Here is a 9,770-nt window from a genome sequence, read left to right on the forward strand (position 1 = left end):
CTTAACGAGTATGTGTTCCACGTTATCTTAGCTACTCAGTTTCTAAAAAAGGAACTTGTCTACAGATCAGCACATGATTAACAGGGTAAATGCCGTTTGTTTAAACAATATGGTAGGTTAGGTTTTTGAGTTTTAGTTGAATTGCTGAAAACATGAATGGAATTGCCATTAACAACTATGAAAGGGACTTAAAGGTATTGAAAACACTTTGAAACTATTACAGAACCTGACACCTTAGAGCAAAACACAGAGCCAGACAGTAAATGCTTGCCTCCGATACATAATCATTAAAGCACCGTATAGATTAGAATGATCTAATGAAACAGACAGAGACGCAGACACAGACAGCAATACAAATGTCTTTTGTTGTTTTTAACCCTCTGAACTGTCAATCATTTCTTTCCAACATAAAGCATGAAAGAAATGACCAACAGCATTACTGGGATTGATCAGTCCATATGCAAAGCAGGCTCAATGCACAAAATGAGAAAACTGTTCCAGTGTGCACATGTCAGGCCATTTTCTGTAAGCTTAGCCCTAAGCAAGGATTCAACTCAATTTAACTCATAGCTAATTACCATTTCAGTAACATAAGGCTTGCTTCTGGAATTAATTCATCTTTGATTTCCAGCCTTTTCAGGCACATTATTGTTTATTCAGTTGGGTAACACAAACAATACGTTTAAACCGAGAAATAAAATTGACTGTATCATATCCTTTTCAGAAGCGTGTTTGACGTGGTGTTCCCACATTATAATAGTGGCTATAATTCAAAAGTTATTCGTGGGCTGTAAGGTGCAGTAGGATGTTGAGTTCATGGGAGCCTCTGTATGAATACCAGCCTGTCTGTCTTTTTGACTCTGCTGTTGTAAAAGAACTAAATGAACCAAATAAAAGAAAACAATAGCATGTGGCCATTTTTACAAACTTTTATTGATTGCTGGAATTTGTGGGATAATTCCATTGGTATAATTGGTTTTACACATTTAGAGCAAAATAAATTAATAAAGCTAACACAAAACCTGTTTAGTAATAATAATAATAATCGCTTATTTTCACAAGTAGGCTTCAATGAAGTTACTGTGAAAAGTCCCTAAGAATTTCCAAATTTGCATCACTGGAGATATTCACGACGAAAAGGTTACACGGACTCTTTGTCCCAGTCTCTGCCTGTTCCCTACACGAGCCAGTTATCAGGAGGTATACATTGATTTGTCTGCGCCTCCTTCCCTTGGGGGAGTGGTCTATCTCTGCTCAGACCTCCTCCCTCCAGCTGCCCTTGTTCAGATCAGAAATTTATGAAAGGGATATGATTCTACAGCATATTACTTGAACAACATGTTAACACAGCAGTACAGTGCTCAATTAGGCACACTTAATTGTTTCCCCTACCTAGTTGCCAAATTATGGTGGAGCTTTGCCATGTAGTTTCAGGTCTCTGTTGATTGTAGCCATGAGCATGTTGGACACTTTTCATGTGCACCTTGATAGGTCAGGAGAAAGAAAAAGAAAACTCAAGTATTTCCAACTTCAGATCACTGGCAGTGATTTTTACATTGGCCAATTTGTAATGCCAATGAGTCATGTTAGATCCAGTTCCAGGAAAGGGAAGGAGAAAATTTGAGGAGGGTGTTTTGTTTAGTTTGCGACTATCAAATGGATGCACAAGTCAGGAATTGAACTTGGGATTCTTCTGAACCGGATGGATCTGCTCCACCCTAACTGAACCAACTGAGGCACTGGGTGTCTTTGTTGGAATGGGCCCGGTTGTGCAGTGTATGGAAAGAAGCAGAAATGTGTATCAGGGTAGGCATCCACAACTTACTATTCCCTGCTGGCGGGACCATGTTATTGAAGCTACATCATGGGATAGAGCATAGCCTTCCAATCTTTTCACATCCTAACCTCCATGAATTTTCACAGGCACATGCAAGAAATCAAAATGCATATCACGTTCAAAGACAGCTTTAACATATCTAGAATGTTGCGAATATGTGATGAAATATTCATCACTAAAAATGATAATCCACAGTAATAAAATTCCGTGGAATAATAACTTCAAAGGGCCTGCTTCATTGGGTTAAATGCAGTGGAATGGAACTCCCAAATGTGCAAATTTGAAGGCTGTAGACGGAGCAAGGAAATTTTGATGGTTGGGGCAAGCATCCAAAGCTGCAAAGGAGTGTCAGAGGACTGCCACTGTCTGAAAGGGGAACAGCGAGGCACAAAGCAAAATGAAAATGTTTGTGCTTTGAGCCTCCAAGGAAGTCAAACGTAATTGATATTCCGGCAAATAATCCCCAGTGTCAGTCATGGCCAATACCTATCCCTCAGTCAACATCACAAAAACAGAGTATCTGACCATTATCACTTTGCTGCCTGCGGGACTTTGCTGCACACAAATTAGCTGCCGTGTTTCCTTCATTACAACAGTAACTGCTGCTCTAAAGTACTTTATTGGCTGTTAAGTACTTTAAGATATCCAGTGATCATGAAAGGCTTGATATAAATGCAAGCCCCCGAGGCAGATCTGGCAAACCAGATCTAATCTACCCTCAGGAAGGATGCAGCAGTGCTTTCCCAAGCAGAGCTTTTCAGAGATCCACGGTAAATATATTTGAGCGATAAAAACAAAATACTGTGGGTGCTGGATATATGAAATAAAAGCAAAAAACACAATTTGCATACCGCCACAACCAGTCCTCTGCAGACGCTATCTCCCTGGCCCTACAATCATCCCTGGAGCATCTCGACAACAAGGACTCCTATGTCAGACTCCTATTCATTGACTACAGCTCTGCCTTCACCCTCATAATCCCAGCCAAGCTCATATCCAAACTCCAAAACCTAGGATTTAGCACCTCCCTCTACAACTGGATCCTCGACTATCTGACCCATAGACCACAATCAATAAGGATAGACAACTACACCTCTCCCATGATAATCCTGAATACCAGAGTCCCGCAAGGCTATGGACTTAGCGCCCTACTATACTCCTTATAGATTCCCGACTCTGTGGCAAAATTTGGCTCGAACTCCATCTGCAGGTTTGCAGATGACATGACTGTAGTGGGTCGGATCTCAAACAACGATGAGTCAGGCGGGAGATAGAGAACCTAATGGAGAGGTGCAACAATCTTTCCCTCAATGTCAGCAAAACTAAGGAGCTTGTCATCGACTTCAAGAAGCGAAGTTTCATACACGCCCCTGTCTACATCAATGGTGCCAATGTGGAGATGGTTGACAGCTTCAAATTTCTAGGTGTGGACATCACAACAATCCATATGAATACAACATAAAGGAGTAAAGGATAAAGGAAGAAAAAAGGCAAGACTAACCCAGCAGAAAAAACAAAAACAGAAAAGAAAAATATAAAGAAAAAGGTGCAGGCTGGGGTTATGTTCTAAAGTTGTTGAATTCAATGATTCAATGTCGAGTCCAGAAGGGTGTGGATTGCTGAGTTGCAAGTTAGGGTTCTGTTCCTGGAGCTTGTGCTGATCACTGGAACACTGTAGAAGGCCATGGTCAGAAGGATTCGGAGTAGGAGCAAGATGAAAAATTAAAATGACAAGCAACCAGAAGCTTGGAATCCTGCTGAATGGAGGTGTTCCACATGGTCATCACCCAGTCTGTTAGGTTGCCCCAAGGTAGAGGAGACCACCGCATGAACAACGAATACATTATAGTAAATTGAAAGAAGAACAAATAGGCTTCTGTTTCGCACGGAAGGAATGTTTGGATGGTGAGAAAGGAGGAGGAGAAACGGCAGGGGTTGCACCTCCTGTGCTTGCACAGAAAGGTGCTGTACAGAAGGGAAGGCATATCCGGAGTGACTAGGAGTGAACAAGGGTGTCACAGAGGGAACGGTCCCTTCAGAATGCTGAAAGGTAAGAGCAGATGTGTTTTGTGGTGGCATCACACTGGGGTGGTGGCAATGATGGAGGATGCTCTATTGAATATAGAAGCTGCTGGGATGGATGGCGAGGATAAGGGGAACCCTCTCATGGTTCTGGGAAGGAGAGGAAGGGATCACTGCAGAAACGTGTTGAATAGGTCAGGCATGGAGGAGGGCTCTGTCAACCACACTGCATTGGAATCCTCGGTTGAGGTAAAATACATACCACAATAATTGAAGTGATGGCTCCACTTTGCTTCCATGCTGATATTTCTGTCCAGGGCCTGGTACAGAGTTCCAAGCACAACGCAATGTTTAGCAACAGTAACTTATCATTTGTTGAGCACTCTACAGCCTCCAGAGACTCAACATCGAGTGAATATCATTAGATCTTAACTTCAGTCTTCACCTTGCTGTTTGTATTTTTTCCATTTTTTGTTGTTTTTCTGGGTTGGTCTACATCTGGGGCTGGATTCTCCCCTACCCGGTGGGGCGGGGGCCCTAGCGGGATGCAGTGGCGTGAACCACTCTGGCATTGGGCCGCCCCAAAGGAGCGGAATCCTCCTCACCTTTAGGGGACAAGCCCTCACCTTGAGGGGCTCGGCCCGCGCCGGAGTGGTTGGCGCTCCGCCGATCGGCGGGAAAGGCCTTTGGTGCCACGCCAGCCAGGGCCGAAGGGACTCTGCCGGCCGGCGGAAGTCCGTTCATGCACGGGAGTGACATCAGCGGCTACTGACGTCATCCCTGCGCGGCGCTGGGGGGGGGGATCATGTCTGTGTCGGCCATCGCAGAGGCTGATGCCCGACGTGGAAGGAAAAGAGTGCCCCCAAGGCACTGGCCCGCCCGTGGATCGGTGGGCCCCGATCGCGGGCCAGGCCACCCTGGGGGCACCTCCCGGGGCCAGATCGTCCTGTGCCCCCCCCCCCAGGACCCCGGAGCCCGCCCGCACCACCAGTCCCGCTGGTAAGGGAGGTGGTTTGATTCACGCCGGCGGGACCAGCATAACAGCAGCGGGTTTTCAGCCCATCAAGGGTCGGAGAATAGCCGGGGGCGGCCTGCCGACTGGCACGGCGCGATTCCCGCCCCTGCCAAATATCCAGTGCCGGAGAATTCGGCGGCCGGCGGGGGCGTGATTCACACCGGCCCCCGGCGATTCTCCGACCCGACGAGGGGTCGGAGAATCCAGCCCCTGGTTTCTTTCTTTATCCCTTCATGTTCCACACATTTATTTCTGCAGTCATTCATGATCCATTTGGACAAAACCATTACTCCTTTACTATAATAAAAGTAAAATAATGTGGATGCTGGAGATCTGAAATAAAAAGATAAAAAGCTGGAAATACTCAGCAGGTCTAGCAGCATCTGTGGAGACAGAAACAGTATTGTTTCAATTCCATATGAATTGCTGAACATCTTCGCTCAGTCCACAAGCATGACCCCATGTTGAAGGCCATTTCAACACACCATCTTTCTTTCATGCCCACAAGTCCATCTTTGGCCTGCAAAAACATGTCCCAGTGAAGCCCAACTCAAATTGGTGGAAAAGCACCTCATGTTTTGATTAGGTACTTTACAGCCTTCAGGACTCAATATTAAATTCAACACCTTCAGACTATGATCTCTCTCCTCCACCTTGTCCCCCCTTTTAAAATATTTTATTCTAACACATACACCTCTCCCCCACCGAGCCACCTGTCACTTGTTCTTTAGTTTTGCTTTCACAAAGCGCTAACCTTTGTTCTGCTATTAACACATTCTGCTATCTTACCTTTACTATCAGCACTTTCTTTGGTCCTTAACATTACCATGAACACTTTATTTGTCTTGTGCTCAAAGAATTGTTCCTTGCTCACACCTATCCCAGACCTTCTACTTTGCTCCACCTGCTACACCCCCTCATAAACAGTATAAAATCCATATCATTTCTCCCTCTCTTTGGCCTCCAGGCCCAGTCATTCTCCCCATCCTCAGGTTGTGTGCTGCTCCGGCGCCGAAAGACGACCCGCTGCGGCCAGCACGGATCCGCGCGTGTGCACCATGGCCGTCTCCGCGCTGGCCCGTGGGCAACATGGCAGAGCCCTACAGGGGCCTGGCACGGAGGAACATAGGCTATAGTTTGCTACGTGCAGGAATAGTTGATAGGCTGGCATAGAATATTGAATTCTGAAGGTACAGTTTACGGAGCATCAGGGAAAATACCAGCTCAAAACTTTTTTAATGGAGACTACGAATAATGGTAATTCTCTTGAATAAAATGTGAAAACTCCTCACCCTCAAATGTCTGGTAAAGGTTAAAAAGTTAATTCCAGGGAGTTACATAGAAGTTACAGCACAGACAGGGACCAATCAACCCTACAGGTCTGTGCTGGTTTTAACGCTACTCTGATCTTTCTTCATCTAATCCTGCCTGCAGAAACTTCTTATCCTCTCCCTCTCTTGTGTTTATCCAGCTTCCCCGTAAAACTATATAAAACACTGGTTTCTAAAACACTGATTCAGCTTCAACTGGAGTACTTTGACCATTTTTGGGCTTAAGAAAAAACATGAAGGACGCAATCTAACCAAAGAATAGAGTCCGTTCTGAGCGGGATTAGAGGCATCAAATCCTGGTGCTTGTAGTGCCGGGAACAACCCCGCTATCTAACGGCACTCTGTTGTGTTTTTGGGCCTTGGCAGGGAACGCCCTCAAGGCCACACTTAGCATCATTTCCTGCACTGAAGAGCTGCGGTGAGCAGAGCTCTCTCTCGATACCTCAATGTGACCCCAACGTCCCAACTCCCCAATAAGGGAGTCCTTGAGCTCCCTCCACCCCACTCCCCCCACCCCACACCCCTTCTCATATTGACCCTGATTGGTTATTGCCTTGAGGAATGAGTCAACGATTGGATGTCACTTATTTTGTTTAGCTGAACCAGGTGCAATGTGTATATGTGCTCCTTCTGTTAGCACAGAACAGGGCCCCATGCGTGATATATGTAGCTTCCAGTAGCTTAGGATGTCTGATGTATGATCTACATAACTAGTGTCACACTGGCACTAAAACCCATATCCAAATTGCTCATCTGTGTGAAAGGCAGAATGTCTTTTTGGCTTAACGGCACCAGTCAGTGGTGAATACCATTTGGCTCATGACACATTTGTGCTGGTGTGAGTTAAAACTGACCTCACTCCAGAAAAATTGGGCAATCTCTGAAATATCCACTTGCAATGGTGGCAATAATGTCAAGACAAGAGTGCATTCGTGCGCCCCACCCCGTTAATCTAGAATCTAGTGCTGCATTTACTTTCTTCGTGGCCTTCTTAACCTGTGTTGGTACTTTCGTGGTTTATGTATCTGTAGATCCTTTGTTCCCCTAACCCATTTAGATATTTATTTTCCTCGCAGTTTGTAGCTCTATATTCTTCCTATGAAAGAAAATACCTTATCCTATCTATACTGAAATTAATTTGTCACTTACATGCCCATTCCACAAATTTATCAGTGCCTTCTTGCGGTTTGTTGAAGCTTTCGTAAGTGTTAATTATTTGATTAACTATAATTTGCTGTTGTCTGCAAATTTTGAAACTGTACTTCTGATTCTGGAGACAAAGTCATCTATAAAACACAGAGAAACATTTGTGAGTTAAATAAATCAAGTAATGAGATTGATTTGGCATATTTATAAATCAGTTGTACCACTTGTTTCTGACAGGCAACCATTTTATTTAATATTAATTGTTCATTTTCTCTGATCTCCACTGACCTTAGGGTTGCATCGTAACAAGCAGTGTCTGTCACGTTGTACAGCTAAACTTAAATCTAGTGATTGTACCAGAAAAATTACATTAATAGCATGTGCCATTTGAAAATGTTTCGTTCCATTTAATTCTGCAAGTAATTACCGACATTTCCAACCCTGAACCAGCCTGAGAGCCTTAACAACTGTATAATGAATCGACATTTCATTTCAGTGATGGAATTGTTACCGTAGGGCTAAGTTTTATACAGGAACAGTGGAGCTTTGATTACATGATTTATTCATAATTTATAATTATTCATAATTAGCGATAAATATATGTCATTACAACCTGGGTAGCCCAAATACGTAAGTACATATATTATCCCAAAAGGGAAGGATGAAAACAGTTCAGATTAATTACAGAGAGAATATTTTTTGCAGAATAAGATGGCTTTATCTGTCTGTCGCGTTTTGTATTGTATGATATATTTAACTCTGCAAATATCAGAGGGAACCTAATCATTTTTATTTTTATTTTCTTTTATAAATTTAGAGTATCCAATAATTTTTCTTTCCAATTAAGGGCAATTTAGTGTGGCCAATCCATCCATCCTTGCACATCTTTTGGGTTGTGGGTGTGAGTTGGTTACTGTCAGCTGTTGGGTGGGTATGGGGTGGTGGAAGTAGGTCTTTTGTTGGCTATTATTGGGGTATTGGAGGGTAGAGGGAGTTGCCGGGGTTTTGTGTTGTTTTGCTTTACTGTGCTGTATGCTTAAAATGTTAAAATGTTAAAAATCGAATAAAATATATTTTTTTAAAAAGGCACCTAGCCTCGCTGAGGCACTAGGTGACGTCACCAGCCTCCAACCCAACAGGATTCGCCTCCGAGCAACTAGGCCAGGACATTTGCCCCCGCACCAGTCCGTAGGTCTGGCAAGTCCAAAACCCCCAGTTATAGTCGCTAAAAGGCAAGGCTCCAGCCCAATGTTCAGGATCGCCGACATGGAGCTGAGAAAAGAGACCCAGAAACCCACAAGCTTGAGACAGGACCGGAAATAAATGTGCATGTGATTAGCGGGCCACCTCGAGCAGCGCTTGCACCTATCCGCAACCCCCGCAAAGAAACAACTCATTCCAGCTTTAGTAAGGTTATGCCCTAAACAGTACCTTGAGCTGGATCAGGCTCAGCCTTGCACATGATGACATGCCGTTCACCCTGTGAAGGGTCACATTCCACACCTCCTCAGCCAATATAGGCGCCAGCTCCTCCTCCCATTTGGCCTTCACTCCTTCCCACCAGGAGGAGTTCTCCTCCAAAATCCGTCCATATGCTGGACATCTTCTTGCCCAAATAGGAAAGGATCCTCTTCAGTAGGGATGTTAGTGGCACCACTGAGAATGACAAACAACATTCATCAAACTAAATTTTGTCCCTGGCAGTAAACGAGCCCGAGAGCCCTAATTGCTCTTTCAAATACTCCAGGCTGGCAGACCGCCCCTCCAGGATTAGATCACACACTCTCTCCAGCCCCTTCCCCTTCCAACCCTCAAACCTGGCATCCAGTTCGAACAAGTTGTTCATACCAATGGGGGCCAGTCTTGAAACTGACCCCACTTGCTTTCATATTTTTGAAGTGGAGGCAACCATCGGGTTTGACAAGCATTGTTTTGGAGCAAATGGCAGAGATATCATCACAGTGCCCCCAAGTTGAACCCTTAACACAATCCAGATTCCATCCACACCCAGATAGACCCAGGCTCTCCACACCACTCCATCATCTTCTCCACATTGGCAGCCCAATAATAAAACATCAAGATCGGTAGCACAAGGCCTTTCTAACTGTCTATCCCTCTGCAGGACACCCTTCTGAATCTTCGGGGTCTTGCCCGCCCATATGAAATCAGATATAAACCGCTCAACACCCGGAAAATGACTTGGGTATACCGGAAGACACTGAAATAAAAACAAGAATCTCGGCAAGATGTTCATCTTGATGGATTGAACCCGGCCTGCCAAGAACAATGGAAACAATGAGCAATGAGGAAATAAGAACCTTACAAATGGATATAGATAGGTTAGGAGAGTGGGACAAAATTTGGCAGATGGAATTTAACGTGGATAAGTGTGAGGTCATGCATTTTGGTTGAAAAAATG

This window comes from Scyliorhinus canicula, chromosome 13 (assembly GCF_902713615.1).
Source record: "Scyliorhinus canicula chromosome 13, sScyCan1.1, whole genome shotgun sequence".
Taxonomy (NCBI): domain Eukaryota; kingdom Metazoa; phylum Chordata; class Chondrichthyes; order Carcharhiniformes; family Scyliorhinidae; genus Scyliorhinus; species Scyliorhinus canicula.